Source organism: Magnolia sinica, chromosome 12 (assembly GCF_029962835.1).
Source record: "Magnolia sinica isolate HGM2019 chromosome 12, MsV1, whole genome shotgun sequence".
Classification (NCBI taxonomy): Eukaryota; Viridiplantae; Streptophyta; class Magnoliopsida; order Magnoliales; family Magnoliaceae; genus Magnolia; species Magnolia sinica.
The window spans coordinates 9659270-9678234 of NC_080584.1; positions in this window are offsets into that span (position 1 = coordinate 9659270).

The window sequence follows — 18965 nt, forward strand, 5'->3', positions numbered from 1 at the left end:
TAACACAAATATATACTCATAATCACAAGTCACCACCAAAATGAAAATCTGCTTTTTGTGGTTGCTCGACCTCCACATCATCGTCATCGTCACCATCAGGCTGAGGCTGTCCAATAGGTGTAGGTGTTACATATCCATAATATCCAGTGCAGGAAGGAAATACTAGATCAGCGAAACTAGAGGATGGTGATCGACTACGACTCGACCACGGAATAAGGATATCTACCGATGCCGTCGAATAGCCATCTTGGTGCCTTGAGAATCTTGAGATTGAGAGTGCGTCTGCTTTGTGATGAGTAACTTGGATTTGGATGCGGATATCTATAATCATATGGATATTGATCGGGAGGGCTACTCCACATGAATGTGATGGAGCAGGCTCAATATAACCATCATAATTCAATTCACCATAAGAATATCCATCATAATAACCAAGACCATGAGCCTGCCGATGTTCCGAACCTCTCGGACTCGGTGCACCACTAGATGTACCCACCTCCTGCTGGCTGTATTGTGACTCGGTACACTCATAAGTCCGACCTCGTGTACCACCTCGTCGCTGTTCATCGACATCGTGATCTGTAAACGGCTGTATAGGGTGTTGAGCAACACCAAAAGTGCCAGCACCAGGGGCAAGGGGGTCATCATCACCATCATCCGACACGGTCATGCTACCATTGCTCATACTCTTTTGTTGATCTTGAGCCGTACTTGGCATAAACGTTTCCTTTCTTACTAGGTCAACACATCTGCACGACTCTCTTGTTGCGCTCTGCGTATTTCTGGGTCATTAATCTCCAATTCTTCACTATCCTCTTCAATTTGTTTTTCCCTTGTTTCCAATTTTTCAGAAGTGGGTCATCCTCATCATAAATATTGTCCAAGTTTATTGGACAGTAGTCTCCGTCATCAGCAGCTGTAATGCTCCTATGATGTCGTCGCATTCTTAGTTTTATATTGTAGTGCATGAAGACAAGTCTATCTAATGTTCTAGTCTGCAATCTATTCCTATTCTTTGAATGAATGAGCGCAAAACAACTCCAATTCCTTTCGCAGCTAGAGGAAGATGTTGTCTGGCTCAAAACTTACTGCAATTTTTTGGAGAGCCTTCGTACTCTCTCCGAAATTAATCCACCATTCGGCCGGTTGCAATCTAGATACTGCATGCTGTGCAAGAGCATCTCCAAAGCTACCAAGGCGATTTCCAAATGTATCTAATTCATTTAATGCCTTTATTTGCAGATCTAAGTCAGGCTCTAATCTCTTTATCACATTTTTTAGCCCGACACGAACTTCATCATCCGCAACAAATGATTGGGCATATCTATACCTAGGATTTAGGTAGTAACCTGCTGCATGAAGATCGTGATGGAGTTGGTTTGTCCATCTCTTGTCGATCATCTTCCAATAAGTCTGCCAACTTCTACAATCACGTTGAATTGCAAGCTTTACCTTATCCATGGCATCATATATGAAGCCCATGGTAGGTGCTTCATCGGATTCAACAAGACGGAGTACCCTCATTAGTGGCTCCATCACCTTTAGGATCGCCTTGACCTTCTTCCAATATTTGTTGTCCCGTATGGTGTTCACAACTTCGACCGGTGTTCCTGATGTCTTCTTCCCATGTTTTGTGTTGAGCCATTCTCGGGAAGCGAACATCTCACTCAACTCTTCTCTATGCTGGAATAAACTCTCTAATGCTATAAAGTTTGTTGCGAATCTAGTCGCCGCAGGCCTCAACAACTCTCGTCCTTTCGTAAACTTTCTCATTATTGCAACTATTTGATTATGGTTGTAAATAAACGTCGTCACTTCCCTTGCCCTTTCGACCATTTCCTTAACATTCTTCTTCTTCCCAATATCTTCCAATATAAGATCAATACAATGGGCAGCACATGGTGACCAAAAAAGATGTTTTCTCTTATCCATCAACATATGTCCTGCAAGCTTATATGTTGCTTCATTATCTGTCACAATCTGCACTATATTCTCCTCTCCAATCTCGTCCACAACTTTATCCATTAGTCCATTAATATAAGTAGAATTTTTTGTTGCCTCTGAGGCATCAATTGACTTGTGGTATATAGTTCCTAAGTGGCAGTATACCATGAAGTTGATCATGCTGCGTCTGGTTGGGCCAGTCCAACCATCACACATGATTGTGCATCCTCTGGCTTGCCATACAGGTTTAAAGGTAGCCACGTATGCTTTCACATCCGCATACTCTGCATCTGTCCATTTTCCCCTAATCTCCTTAGCCGTGGGAGCTTTTATTCCTTCACCTGCTTCTGCTGCTGCATCAATTACCACCTGCCAATATGATGAATTGTTGGCATGTATAAATAACTTTGCTGCTGCTCTACCTAATTTCTCAACGGAAGTTCTACTCCACATTTGTTTTATCTTCTTTTGTTTAGTTGATTCTTTTCTAAATAGGATTGGATCAATAGAGGGTCTCTTAGGCTCATTTACTTCTTCATCCAAACGTATAGGGGAATCATGTGAAGATGTCGTCGGCTCCCAAACATACGTCGTAACCCACCAAACCTACCCCCCACTCCCACCCCCACCCCCACTTGCAGAAGCAGGCACTTCCAGTCGCACTCCCACTCCCACTCCCACTCCCCCTCCCCCTCATAACCATGCATTTCAAACAAGCGGCGGCGTTCTTCCTCTTCATGAGCTAGACGCAAGCTCTCTTAGCTATAGTAAATTCTCGATTTAAATCTTCGTCAGAATTAATAATATCTTCATCACGAACGCCCATATATTTAGAACCAAACACCTCCTGTCGAGCTGCATCAAAAATATCATCTTTCTTCTTTTGTACAACAACACGTTTACCCTTCGACTCATCCAGACTAGCTTGCATTAAAAGCATTATCTCTTTCGGTACTCTACTACATGGCGCAACTTGACCCTTTCGATGTGCCAAATGTTGTTTGAGACGGGTAATTCCACCAGTCACTAGTCTATCACAATACTTGCACTTAATTTGGTGCCTAGTACCACCAACCCTCTCACAATGTTGCCATCCAATATCATCACTAACTTGTTGTTGGCCAGATCCAGACATTTCTTTAGGCTTAGGTAGACACTAGATAATTAGATTTGAGTATGAGTGTATGACCTATGTTAATAAAGATGGTTTTATATTCTAACTAAACCCTAAGAAGCTCCAAGGCAAAACCTGTCCAATATAAGCAAATAAAAACATAAAGTCACTAATTCGAAAATAGAAAAAAATTATAAAATGACACCCCAAATCTGTAAAATACACATTAACATGTTCTACTATGATTAACATATCACATGGCATGATTAAAATAGTAAAACAATCATTAAAAAATTAATTTTTAAATTTAAAAAAGAAGGGCCATAATTAATGCGTAAATAGAAAAAAATATTAAAAAATTATAAAATGGCACCCCAAATCTGTAAAATGCACATTAACATATTCTACTATGATTAACACATCATATGGCATGATTAAAACAGTAATACAACCATTAAAAATTGATTTTTCGAATTTTTAAAAAAAGGGACAAAATTCATGCGTAAATAGAAAAAAATATTTAAAAAATATAAAATGGGACCCCAAATCTGTAAAATGCACATTAACATGTTCTACTATGATTAACACATCATATGGAGTGATTAAAACAGCAAAACAATCATTAAAAATTGATTTTTCGAATTTTAAAAAAAAGGAGCAAAATTCATGCGTAAATAGAAAAAAATATTTAAAAAATATAAAATGGGACCCCAAATCTGTAAAATGCACATTAACATGTTCTACTATGATTAACACATCATATGGAGTGATTAAAACAGCAAAAAAATCATTAAAAATTGATTTTTGAATTTTAAAAAAAAGGGGCAAAATTCATGCGTAAATAGAAAAAAATATTTAAAAAATATAAAATGGGACCCCAAATCTGTAAAATGCACATTAACATGTTCTACTATGATTAACACATCATATGGAGTGATTAAAACAGCAAAACAATCATTAAAAATTGATTTTTTGAATTTTAAAAAAAAGGGGCAAAATTCATGCGTAAATAAAAAAAAAAATTAAAAAAATATAAAATGGGTCCCCAAATCTGTAAAATGCACATTAACATGTTCTACTATGATTAACACATCATATGGAGTGATTAAAACAGCAAAACAATCATTAAAAATTGATTTTTTGAATTTTAAAAAAAAGGGGCAAAATTCATGCGTAAATAGAAAAAAATATTTGATCAAAAGAATATACAAATAGAGTATCCCAAATCTGTAAAATGCACATTAACATGTTCTACTATGATTAACACATCATATGGAGTGATTAAAACAGCAAAACAATCATTAAAAATTGATTTTTTGAATTTTAAAAAAAAGGGGCAAAATTCATGCGTAAATAAAAAAAAAATTTAAAAAAATATTAAATGGCACCCCAAATCTGTAAAATGCATATTAACATGTTCTACTATGATTAACACATCATATGAGATAATTAAAACAGCAAAACATATTAAAAAAAGTATAAATACCTATTTTTGACAAATTTATGAAAAATGGCCCACCAAGCTTTGATTCAACAAAATCCGCCAATATAATGTGTTTTTTCCTCAAATATTCACCCAAGGTTGGTCGAAATTAGCAGTAGAAGGAGTGAGGAGGAGTTTGGAAGCAAGAAATTTCGAAAAAACATCAAAAACGGACCTTAAAATGCAAAAAAAAATGGCCGTTTTTCGACCGTTACGGCGCTGACCGTTACGGGTGACCGTTACGCCCGTAACGGCCGTTACGCCCGTATCGGGCCCGTATCGGCCGATACGGGTACAAAAACGGGAATCGGCCGTTTTGGCCCCGAATCGGGTAACGGTGTGTACCGTTACCGTAATTCAAGCTGGTTATTATCGCGATCCTTGAACCTATGCTCAGCAATGAAAGATGTGTGTAGTAGGGCCTCAAATTGGGATTCACTCTTCCTTTTCCAACTCGGCACAAGGCGGGAAGGTGTGGATTTTTGCATCATCCGCCCTTTGCATTAACGTTCAAGCCGCATCCAATCAGATGTTGACCATTGCTGTGGGGTACCAAGGGTCTTCTTCCAATGTCATGGCTTCAATTGTCTATGCTAAATGCTCCCGCATTCTTAGAAGCCAATTGTGGAATGACCTGGCCATTTTGGGGAATGCTTGCTCGCTTCCGTGGACTGTTTACGGAGACTTCAACGCCACTCTTCTATCTTCGGAGAGAAGGGGAGCTGCCTCCTACGACGCGCATAATTCTACCCAATTTTTCGAAGGTTTGAACATAGCTGGGCTAATCGATGCCCTGTACACTAGCAATAACTTTACCTAGTGCAACAACCAAGCTGGTCTAGCCCGGGTTTAGGCCATATTGGACCGAGCTTGCTGCAATAATCTTTTGCTCCAAGCCTTCCCTTCCTTCCAAGTCAAACATCTACCTAGGCTGAATTCGGACCACGCTCCACTATTACTTACCTTTTCCCCGCTTCATCTAACCGCGCCTAAGCCATTCAGATTCCTCCGCATGTGGACAACGCATGACTCCTTCCTGCATCTCGTCAAAGAAGCCTGGGTCACTGATTTGGAGGGGGATCCGCTCCATACTCTTCTCAATAAGCTAAGAAACGTGAAGCTTGCCATCAAGGGATGGAACAAGCACACCTTTGATAACTTATTTCTCAATTTGAAGCAGGCTGAAGTAGAGTTAGTGGTGGCAGAAACAGCAGCTCAGGACTTCTCGGACCCCACCCACCAGCAGTTGCTACAAACAGCTAGGGATAACCTGGCTAACTTAGAGCGGTGTGAGGAAATTTTCTGGAGGCAAAAGTCTAGGATTCAATGGCTTTAAGAGGGAGACCGGAACACTAAGTTTTTTCATGCCTCAACGACAGGGAGGGTGAGAAAGGCCAGAATCCAGGAGATCACGATGGATGATGGCTCCTTGTTTACAGACAATGCAAATATTAAGAGTGCGGTCGTTGAGTTTTATGAGAAGCTTTTGTGGGCTGAAAATTCTGTCCATCCTAGGAAGCTTCTTAACGTCCTCCAGCCCTTGGTATCGGAATCAGACAATAGGGCCCTTCTGGCTGACCCCTCAATCGAAGAGGTCCATGCGGCGGTAAAAGCGATTCCACTGGACGAAGCTCCTGGCCCTGACGGCTTTACCGATGCTTTCTTCCAAGAGTGTTGGGACGTTGTTGGCTCGGATTTACTATAGGCGGCCCAATCATTTTTCAGGGGTGGCACGCTCCCCAGAGCTTTTACTTGCACCCTGATTTGCCTCATCCCAAAATCCACCTCTCCCTCTAAATTTTTTGATTTTAGGCCCATTAGTCTTTGTAACTGCATCTATAAGATTTTTGCCCAAATTCTTGCAGACAGGTTAGGGACCATTCTTCCCAAAGTCATTTCAACTGAGCAAGGGGCGTTTGTCAAGAGTCGTTCCATAGCCAAAAATTGCGCCCTAGTTCAGGAAATCTTCCGCAATATCAACAGAAAAAGTTAGAGGTGGTAATATCATGCTCAAGCTGGATATGGAGAAAGCCTACGACAGGCTCAGCTGGGAATTCTTGTCCGAGGTGCTCGCTATATTCGGCTTTGATAAGAAATGGATCTGCATGCAGGAGAGATGTTGGTCCAATTGTTGATTTCGGTTCTTATCAATGGGGAGGCAAGTGGGTTCTTTAAATCATCGCGGGGCCTCCGCCAGGGTGACCCTATCTCGTCGGCCCTCTTCATCCTCGTTGCGGAGTACTCAGTAGAGGCTTCGGCCATCTCCTTAATAGTGGTCAATGCTAGCCGTTTAAGACCTGTAGGAGCTACTCTCTGATTTCCCACCTATTATTCGCCGATGACACTATCCTTTTCGCTAACGGGAGCAAAAAGTCCCTTAAAAAGATCGCAACTTCCTCAAAAAATATGAGAGGTCCTCAGGTTAACGAATCAACAGCCAGAAGAGCTTATTCATCATGTCAACTAAGCAATCTAGGGCGCAATTGAGATCAGCTACCAGCATCCTGGGCTTCAATAAAGGTTTGTCTCCGTTCACATATCTGGGCATTCCCATCTTCTAGGGAAGACCGAGTAGGGCGTATTTCCAGGCCTTGCTGGATAAAACCTGCTCGAAGATAACTACCTGGAAAGCCAAGATCTGTCTCAGGCGGGGAGACTAACGCTGATCAACCGTGTTTTGTCCAGCGTGCCCATCCACACGTTAGGGGTGACGGACGTGCCGATTGGCATCATGAGGGATCTCCAAAAAGCCTTCACCAATTTCTTGTGGGGATGGGAGGAGACCAAGCGTAAATGCCACTAGCGCAGTTGACAATCGATCACTCTTCCTAAGGCTGAAGGTGGGCTGGGACTCAGAAGCTTTATCGCTGTTATGAAAGCATTCTGCCTACAGACGGTGTAGACCCTTAATTTTAGGAGAGAGTCCAGTTGCTGGAGCTAATTTATCCGTGCCAAGTATGCTACGGACATTCACGACATTGGAGGTGCGTCTGCTCGGGCCTCTGCGTCTGCACCAGTCTTAGCGTCGTCGCTGTGGAAACAGATATGTAAGCTGAACCCATTACAGTAGCCCCATACACGCTGACTGATCAGGAAGGGGGAAAGCAACGTCTGGAGGTGCGACTGGACAGGGTTGGGTCCACTTGTTAATTGGGCCTCTCGCCCCATTCCACTGAGTTTACTGTCTGCCAAAGTTATGGACTTGCTCGGTCCAAATGGCTATCGAGCACACTCCCCACTGCTTGTGTTTCTGCGATGTGTCATCATTGACCACATAGCTGAGGAAGGTATTTGTACCTCCTCCACAGATGATAGGTGCATTTGGACGGGCTCAGCCACGAGGGAACTCTCGGTTTGACTGGTAGGGCAGCTTTTCAGATCTCAGGCCAACAAGAAGACCTGGTCCAAATGGGTTTGGCATGCAAAGCTTTCGCCAAAGATGTCCATGTTAGCCTGGAAGATCCTTCACAAAGCCATCCCGACGGACACCAGGATCCAACGTAAAGGGGTTTCCCTTGCATCCAAATGCAACTGCTGCTCCTCTTCATCCGTGATTCAAGCAGAATCCATTGATCACATCTTTCTCTTGGGGACTAAGGCGAGGGAGGTTTGGGACTACTATGATAGAATCCTCGACATGAATAGGCCTACCCAGTCATCTACAGTGGGAATGGCCTCCTTCTGGTGGTCCGACGCCTCTTCCTCCCTCTACAGATTTCCCCTCAAGGGTCTAATTCCCTCCTTCATATTCTGGGAACTTTGGAGAACGAGAAACGTGGCCCACTTTGATGGTGTAGACATTCCGGTTGTTGGTATCATCACAAACATTAGGCGCTGGATCACACAAATTGCCCCGCCCCTACCCCCTCCCAAATATATTTACCGATCCATATCAGCTTCCCTCTCAACCCTGGGTATCCCTGCGCCTCCTGCTTTGCATCCTACTGCTTGCATCGTCAAATGGTCCAGGCCGCAACCTGGTTGGACGAAGCTCAACCGTCAACGTTGACGGTTCGGCCCTTCGCAATCCTGGACCCTCGGGAGGGGGGGGCCTTGCCAAGGACAACACAGGGAAGGTTCTCTTTGCCTTTTCTTAGGCCTACGGCCTCAGATCCAACACGCGGGTTGAAGTTAGAGTCATTCTTGACGGCCTAATCTTGTGTGTGAGATTTGGGCTCAACAAAGTGGAAGTGGCCAGCGACTCGAAGTGTGTCATTTCTGCCCTGTCCAACACCTCGACCCTCTCTCAGACCATGTGGTACTAGATGACGAGGATTAGGGCCATCAATCGATCAATCGAAATTCGCTTTGCCCATTGTCATAGAGAGGCTAATTTCCCCGCTGATGAGTTGGCCCGCGTGGGGAGTGGAGGCCAAGTGGATCGCTTCTTCCAGACGCTGGAAGATCTACCGGCCAAGATTAGAGGCCTCCTTTTCTTAGATAGAACCGGCTTGGGTAGCATCCGTGTAGGCTAGTTGGTAGCCCTATCCGGCCTTTTTTGCTTCCTGTACATTTTATGATAGGCGGGCCCAAATTGCATGACTACCCGAATCCACTTTCATAAAGATTTTGCTTCATGAATATATCAGATGGAATTTTGAAAAAAAAAAAATGTAAGTATAGGAAAGTTCAAAGTTTGACTAGCTAATTAATACTACCTAGGTCAAGTGAGAAATTAGGAACCCTCGAATGGGATCCAATACTAAATTCATACTAAGAATGGATGTGGGTCGTACTACTGTACACTCCACTTAGGGCTATTTAGTTTTATCTCTATACTTGCTCTTTTGTTAACAGTGATTTAGGACATGATGGGGATTCTCACTTTTGTTATTTAAGGTACTTCTATCATAATGAAAATTCATTAATATAAAAGATTTAGACTAGGTCAACCTTGTTTGGGTCGCTCTCTTCTCCCAACCTTTTCTTCTCCTCTCTCATTCTTCTCTTGTTTTCTTTCTCTTTCTATACTTTTACATTGTATCAGAGCATCCTTGTTTATGATTTAACCTTTTGTTTTCCTTTCTCCTATTCTCTCATTCTTTCTCCTTCTTTTACCTTATTGGTACTTCTCATCCCCCTAGTGCTGAATTGTTTTTAAAAAAAACCTAGGCTTTCGTTTCTTTTCTTCTTCTTCTTCTTCTTCTTCTTTTTGGTGATGAGCCTTTTGTAATAGTCAATGTGTGAGTAGGTGAATTAAGTCCATGTGATCTCATCTCTCATGTGGTTATTAGAAGCATGTGGGCTGCTAGCTCGTGTTGGATGCCATGTTTGTGATAATATTCATCCATAGCCAGTTGGTAAGGGTGGATGTATGGGTTGATTTCTCTCTTTAAGCATGATGTGGGCATTACATGAAGCATACAAGTGGTATGTTTGTCGATCGTGCTAGGCCAGCCTATGTTTGTGAAAGATTTGTGGAATTCTCTTCTAACTTTTTCTTTGTGGAATTCTCTTCTAACTTGTTCTTTGTGGTATTCTCTTCTTGTTCTGATGGAGATGAAAAGTGATCTAAAATTTGGATTCATAAATCCATCTAATTTTTAGGGGTCCAGATAACCTTATTAAATTAAATGGAATAAACTATCTCCAGTGGTCTGAGTTTGTCCAAGTGTTTCTAATAGCGAAGGACAAATCAAGATATTTGAACACAGACAAACCTAGTGAGAGTTCTAATACTTATGACCAATGGATACAAGAGAATACCCAAATTTTGGCATGGTTTTGGAATAGCATGAACTACCCGTCAATGCCAATATAATATTTCTTGACACAATAAAGGAAGCGTGGGATGCATTACGAGAGATGTAGTCATCCAACAAAAACATCTCTTGTACATATCGATTATATGAAAAATATTTGATCTTCAACAAGTTGATAAATCTCTAGGTGAATACTATTCCAAACTCAAAGAAATGTGAGGAGCAAAATGTGTATTAGCCTATTACCATTAATTTGGAGAAGTTACATCAGCAACGTAAAGAGTTTCGTGTGACCGAACTCTTATCAGTGTTAAAACATGAGTATGAACCGGTTCTTGCACATATATTGGATGGTAAAGATGTGTTACCTCTGAATGAGGTGCATGCTCATCTCTAGCATGTATCATTGAACTCTACAAGTGGAGCCAATGACAATTCTATTTTTGCATCTTTCAGTATCAAGGTCTTGGTGGTAGCCATGGTAGAAGAGGTATCAAGGTGATTTTGACAAAATAGGAGAAGATCATGGACCTAGGAAGTGCATGCATTGTGGATTCTCCAATCACTATTGAAAAAAATTGAGATCTCTGTGAAAAGCCAACATAGGCTAATCAAGCATTTTATATTCGAGAGAGCAGTCAGCCACATCTGGCTAGTTCTACGTCTACAACTCCCCAACAACGTACAATTGGTCAAATAGTTACACTAACTCAAGAGTACTCCAAGTTGCTGAAAATTTTACAAAATCGGCCTATTCCTACTACTTCTGCAGTTGCTTCCACACCTGTGGATACATTTGTGACCTCCGCTATAGCATTTTAGGATCTAAGTCCCACACTCCATTGGTCATTGATTCTAGAGCATCCGATCATATGACAAGTGGCTACAGTGTGTTTTCCTCCATTAATACATTGTTAACATGTTCATTTGTCACTCTGACATTTCTCAGCAGTTAAGCAGGCCGAGGGTAAACTGACTGATCTGGAGCTGAAAATCCAGCAAGATGCGGGTCAGTCAGTGGAAGACAGTGCTATTCAGGCTGAGTGTTGGAGGCTAGAGCGACCCTCTCCCGTCTCGAACTCATGGAGGAATCTTTCTGGAAACAGAAAGCCAGAAATAGCTGGCTGGCGGAGGGGGATAGAAATACGGGGTTTTTCCATGCGTCAGCTACTGAGAAAGACAGAAGAGCGTCGATCAGTTCCATCAGATTGGATTCGGGTCAGACCGTTGAGTCGTAAGCTGAAATCAAGTTCGAGGCAATCAGATTTTACCATCAATTCTCGGCAGGTGCGGTTGAGCTGGGGAATGAAGTCCTCGAGGCCATCCCTTCGCTGGTTACAGCTAGGGATAATGCGAGGCTAATGGCCCCGCTGTCTCTGCTGGAAGTGCATCAGGCCATCAACTCCATTCCAAGGGATGAAGCAGCTGGCCCGGACGGATTCTCCGCTGCTTTCTTCGCAGGCTGTTGGGATATTGTGGGTTAGGATCTCTGAAAAGTGGCTACTCTCTTATTCAAGGGAGGCTCTATGCCTAGGGCCATCACCTCCTCACTGATTGCCCTCATTCTTAAGGCTGCAGCTCTAAAACGCTTTTCAGACTTTTGACCCATTAGCTTATGCAATGTGGTGTATAAAATTTTTGCAAAAGTGATTGCATTCAGGTTGAGCATGCTCCTACCCTCGCTGATCTCCCTGGAGCAGGGAGCGTTCGTTTAAGGTCACTCCATTTTGAAAAATATTGCGCTCTCCCAAGAGCTCCTTCAGGAGTTGAATAGAAGAGTCAGGGGAGGCAACATCCTGGTTAAGCTTAACATGGAGAAAGCGTATGATAGAGTTGAGTGGCCTTTCCTCAAAAGTGTGCTGGAGCGCTTTGGTTTTTCAGCTCCATGGATTCAGCTAGTGGAACGTTGTTGGAATAATTGCTGGTTCTCGGTTTTAGTGAACGGGGAAGTTGGAGGTTTCTTCAAATCCACCCGAGAACTTCGCCAAGGGGACTCGTTATCTCCTAGCTTGTTTATCCTAGCTTCGGAGGTGCTTGGGAGAGGCTTCAAAAATCAAGTGGAGTTAGGTGCTTGTCTCCCGTTCAGAGGCTGGCGTGGTAACATGGTGGTATCTCATCTGCTCTTTGTTAATGATACACTTCTGTTTCTCAATGGTGGCCTTAGATCCATTCGAGCAGCTAAGCATTTCCTTGATGACTATCAGCGGGCGTCTGGTTGAAAGGTTAACTTCCACAAGAGCCACTTCCTGTGTGCTGAAAATATGACTGCGTCCAAAGCCGCGACAGTCCAAAGAGAGCTGGGTACGGTGAGAATTAGGGACGGTATCACTTATCTGGGAGTCCCGATTTCGGCGGGCAGAAGAAAAAAGGATTCTTTTCAGATGCTTGTGGACAAGGTTGATGGTCGTATCAAAGTTTGGCAGGCGCGGTGCCTATCAATGGTGGGTAGGGCCACGTTGGTGAAGCACATCTTGGCTAGTGTCCCTGTTCATACTCTAGCAGCGACCCATGTTCCAATTGGGGTCCTTAAAAGCTTGGAAACTCGCCTCGCTGACTTCCTTTGGGGTTGGGCTGATGGGAGAAAAAAGCTCCACTAGTAGAGTTGGCGGAATATTACAACACCTAAGATGGAAGGGGGTTTGGGTATTAGGAGCCTTTCAGAAGTCATGAATGCGTTCCAGCTCAAAATGGCTTGGATTGTGAGTGCAAAGCTGACAAGGGGTTGTGGGGTTCGTTTATGCAAGCCAGATATACCCAGGACCTGCAAAGTGAGGGTCAGACGCAGCTCACGGCTTTAGTCTCGCCTCTGTGGGAGAAAATCCGAAGATTGTTCCGGATTTTAGATGATCATGTTCAGTGGCAGATAGGTGTAGGAAATTTGGATTTGTGGACAACCAACTGGACGGGTGAGGGTCCGCTGGAGGGTAGGACGTTGTGCCTTATTCCCCCTGCGCTTCGTCATCTTCAGGTCAATGATGTCCTGGGCAGGATGGGCCCGCTTCCTCCATCTGCCGTCTACTTGGTCCACCCTCAGCAAGACATTGACGCTATCTTCCATAGTGGGCACTGTTTAACTGATGGCCTAGATTCTCTTGTCTAGCAACCAAACCCGTCAGGAGCTTTCTCTGATTTGTTGGCTTGGGACATATGCAAGATGCACAGCCCCTGCACGGCTTGGGTGCTAAAATCTAGTTTACTAAGCTACAGCCCAAAATCTCTCTACTAGTCTGGAGAACTATCAGGGGGGCGCTGTCGGTTAATGTTGCCGTCCAAGCCTGAGGGATTCAGCTTTTTCTCACTACTGCTGTTGTGTAGATGACCTCCGGCTGACGCAGAAACTTGCGGTGGAGACCGCTGTCCACATGTTTCTGTAGAGCGCCCCAGCAAGAGCGGTTTGGGCCCATTTTGCTCGAAATTTTGATGTTCAACTGCGCCACTTCCCATCGGTGGAGAGATGATCGGTTCATTAGTGGGGTTCGCGTTCTACGATTGGGCCATCCCCCTTCAAAAAAATGGTGCCCTGTTTCATTCTCTGGGAACTGTGGAAAGGGAGAAACGCGTCGAAATTTGACGGGGTGATCATGAACGTTGGTTTACTCATCTCGCACATCACAGGTTGGATTCGTTTTGTTTTGGAAAATTGGAAGTCCCCTCAATCCCGTGCAGCTTCTTCCAGCAGGGCTCTAGCGGCCTTGGGCATTTCATGGCAGCCCCAACTTATGCAACCGGTCCAGGTGGTTGTTTGGACGAAGCCTTCGTAGGGCTGGGTTAAGTTGAATATCGACGGTTCTTCTAGGGAAAACCCAGGGGCAGCCAGTGGCGGGGGTGTCTGCAGAGGAGACAAAGGCAAGTTTTGCTTCGAGCTTTATGCAGGATATGGCTACGCTTCGAACACGAGAGCGGAGCTCCGTGTTGTTCTTGACGGCCTGCTGCATTGCATTCAACATGGCTTCTCCAACATTATTGTGGAGTCCGACTTTATCTTGGTGGTGCAGTTCCTCTCGGGGTTGTCTTGCCCGGGACGGAAATGGAATTATTGAGTCACTAGAATCAAGAGCCTCAGCGTCTCCTTAAATGTAAAGTTTGTTCATATTTGTATAGAGGGTAATGGGCCGGCGGACTTCTTAGCCAAATTAGGTAGCGAAAAGCAAGGGTCGGCTCTGTTTTCAGCCCTTCCCGACCTCCCTCAGGAAGTCAGGGGTCTTCTTTTTCTAGACAGGTTGGGTTTATGTTCAGTTAGAAGGGAGCATTAGAGGCCTTGGCCTTCTCTTTTGAGGCCTCCCTCGGCCCCATTTTTTTTTTTGGAGTTCCTCTTTTACGATAGGCTTCCCTCCCCTTTTTGTTAGGGGGAACCCGAATCTAGGGTGTTGCATTGTTCCCTCTCTGTATTTCCTTTTGATATAAGAAATGAAGGCATCGGTTTGGACAAAAAAAATAAAAATGGTACACAATCCATAGCATGTGGAATGGGTACTGTTCATACAAGTCATTCCCTCTCAGTATCCTATGTCTTGTTTATTTCAAAATTTCCTTTTCAGTCTTCTTTGCCTGTTAGAAAATTTACCAAATCTCTTAATTGTTTTATAACTTTCTATCCTTAATTTAAACTATGCTTTTCAATATTCAAAGGTGAAGAAGAAGATTGGTAGAGGACATGAACATGACGAGTAGTGCTATCTTGATCGTGAGTTGGCGCAGCAACACATAAAAGCATCTCCCCTTATCAGTGGCACTACTGTTTCGGTCACCCATTATTGAATATTCTTAAGGGTGTCATTCTTTCTTGGTCATCTATGTCATATAGAGTGTTATGTGTGAATTCAACAAACATCATTGTACTACTTACCTACCAATAGTTTAATTCATTTCTCTTTAGTTCATTCAGATGTTTGGGGACCACTTAAAATATCTAGTAGGTTAAGATATGACTCTATTTTATTACATTTGTTGATGATTTCTCAAGAATGACGTGGATTCATTTAATGAAAGACAGGTTTGAATTATTCTTTATTTTTAAAGCTTTTCATATTAAAGTAGAAAATCAAATTAATTCAAAACTATGTGTTTCATTTTGATAATGCCCAAGAATATATATATATATATATATATATATATCCCAAGCTTTTAGTTAGTATTTTTCTTTAATAGGTATCCTACATTAAACATCACATGTACACACCCCACAACAAGACGATGTTGAGGAATGGAAAAACGTCACCTACTTAAGGTAACTTGTGCTCTATTAATTCACAAATGTTTCCAATAGTTTTTTGGAGTGATGTAGTACTTACGACATGTTTTCTGATAATTTGAATGCCATCATCTATTTAATGGGTCAGTCACCTCATCAAATGTTACTCCCAAATACTTTGTTTTTTTCTTTGCCTCCCAAGGTTTTTGATTATGTCTGCTTTATTTATTCATTGGATTCGGGCCATGATAAATTAAATGCTTGAGATGTTGAATGTATTTTTCTTATATACTTCCTGACACAGAGATTATCGTTGTTATAGTCTTTCACTTCAAAAACAATATGTATATAAAAATGTTACTTTTCCTTCTACACCGTTTTTCTTAAAAGGCAGTAAATCTCTTTAAACGAAAGTTGTGCTTATACCTATTGCAGTTGAAGACATCATACGACCTCCTCACTATGCTAACTCTTCCATTTTCACAGTGTTTCGGTTAAAGGTTTACTCATGACAAAAACAAAAAGATAGTACAATTAATCATGATGTGTCATCTAACATATTTTTCTTTGAGCCTTGTGATGTAGTGACTTCTCTAGATTGGGTTGGTATTTTTATTGCCTTGAGAAAAAGGAGTTTGCTTGTATCGATCACCATATCTCTAAATATGCTTTATTCCACTGCTTATTTCTAAATTTTTGAAAGTCTTCCCTATCCTTGTCCTCTCACTCTATTCCCAAGTCATACCAAGTAGTGTTGTTACATGCATACATAAGGGTAGAAGTAGGCAACAGAACAGGAAATGACTTCTCTTTATCAGAATAACACTTGGGAACTCGCCAATTTACCTGCCAGCATTGTTTGAATTATCTCCGATATTATCGAAATATCTCCGATATTATCGTTATCTCCTGCTTGGCGATACCGATAACACTGGTAGTATTAGAAATTCCAGGCATCAGTAATGTATCGCTAAGTATCGCAAACGTATCGATATCGCAAATATTTTCAATTATGTAAATTCCAGGCATTGCTTGTATTGCCAATGTATTGATATCGCCAATATTTTTTACTATGTAAATTCAAGATGACACGTGTATCACAAGTGTATCAACGATATTTCAAAAATATCACCAACATAGGGATATCACGAAAAGTTTGTTTATTAAAAAAAATTATATTTTAATTTTTTTATGAGCACATTGTTGTATGCAGTTTTCAATTTGTCATTGCTAATATTGATAATATTTCAACATTATCGTTATCGCAACATGCGCAATAATACCACAATCTTTGATTTCATTTTCAATTGTCAATGATTTCGTAGCAAAATATCGTGAGTTATCGATATTCTGCAATGTCGATTGATTCTTGGATGGAAGGTTGCATGGATGATTAGATGGTTGGATGGGATGGATGGGATGGTTAGACTGTTTCTTATGACGACACTTGCTTTTAAGGTCCCACTAAATGGAAACTTATTTTGTATTCATTCTTTTTGTAAATTTTTTATTTCTAAATATGCAAATACATGTCTTTTAGCATCTCCTGAAGTTTCACTGAAAATTCTAACGGTTTCCCCATGTTTTCCCTCATTTTTAGTTATTAGCGATATTATCGGCAATATTGATATTGTTTCCGTACCCCCGACATGCGAAACTTGTAGTGATACTGATACTTTGAACATTGCCTGCCAGTAAATGTATTGTTAGTTGTAGATGGGTCTACACAATTAAGTTCCATCCCAATGGTATGATTGAACATCTAAAGGTTCTCCTAGTTGCTAAGGGATATACTTAGACTTTTGGTATTGATTACACCAAAACCTTCTCTCTTGTGACTAATTTAAACTGCATTAGTGTTATATTGTTTGTAGTTGTTAATCATGGCTGATCCCTCTTTTAACTTGACGGAAAAAATGCCTACATTCAGGGTAATATCATAGAAGAGGTTTATATGGAGCAACCGCTTGAATTTGTTGCGCAGGGAGAGTCTAATAAAGTGTGTAAACTACGTAAGGTAATTTATTTGTTAAAATGGTCACCACGTGCATGGTTTAACAAATTCAATAAAGTTGTGTTGAACTATAGCTTTATTCGAAGCCATGCCGATCATTTCATTTTTGTCAGAAAGGTATCTTAAAGATTTATTATATTGGTAGTACATGTAGATGTATTATTGTTATAGGAAGTGACAATAGAGGGATTGATGAGATAAAGAAGTATGCTCAAAGACATTTCCTTACAAAAGATCTGGGTCATTTTTTATACTTTTTTGGTATATAAGTAGCTATATCTAAAGAAGGAATAAATTTGCCTCAATGAATATATGTTATGGATTTGCTCATGGAGACGTGTCTTCAAAGCATTAAGTCGTCGATACACTAATGGATCATAATAATAATAAAAAAATTGTAAGCAATCAAAGATATGCAGCAGAAGACCTGTGAGGTATAGAAGATTAGTTGGAAAACTTATTTATTTAACAATAATTTGACCAAACATATTTTATGTTGTGAGTGTAGTGAGCCAATTTATGAGTTCTTCAAGAGTATGAATACAATTATTTGGATTCTATGATAACTTACAGGAGTACCAAGTCAAGATATTTTGTACCAATGGAACGGTCATCTTCAGGTCATAAGGTACTTAAATTTAGACTAGGCAGGTCTTTTAGCAGACATATAATTTACTACTCGGTATTGCACATTTGTGGGAGGAATGTAGTCATATGGAAGAGTAAGATTAAGCGTGTGGTGACCCAATCAAGTGCTAAAGCAGAATATAAAGCAATGGCTTATAACACCTATGAGTTAATGTAGATCAAGAAATTATTGTAAGAAATGGATCCTATAGTGAATTTATCTATGTGTTAATTTTATAGTAATTAGGTGGCATCCCATATCAGGAACAATCCAGTCTATCATGAAAGAACTAAGCACATCAAAGTTGATTGTCACTTCATACGTGAGATCTCTAGTTGTGAATTCTCTAAATCATCTATCCGATCTCAGGAACAACTTGTTGATGTGTTCACCAAGGCTCTTTATTACAATCAGTCTACACCCATATGCTCCAAGCTTAGCATCGACAACATTTATAGGCCAACTTAAGGGAGAGTGTTAATGGATGTGGATGTGGGCTGTATTTGTATTGCCTACCTTTATTTATTTATTTATTTTTTATTCTGTATTGCCCAACTAGACCTACTCAATTTTGTTTCTGTGCTTGCACTTTTATTAACAGTGGTTTAGCACATGATGGGGATCCTTACTTTTGTTATTCAAAGCACTTTTGTCATTATGGAAATTCATTGATATAAGAGATGGAGAGTGAGGCGTGTCAAACCTAATTTGGGTCCATCTCTTCTCTCCCTTCTCTCTTTCTTCTCTTCTTTTCTCTCTCTATATTTTTACTGTCAAAAATTGAAATGGATGGTTTGTGAATGAGTTTTTATTTTAATTCATAGTGTGGGTTAGTTAATTGAAGATAACTTATGCTTGGAATTTATCATGAATTGTTCACACGTTTATC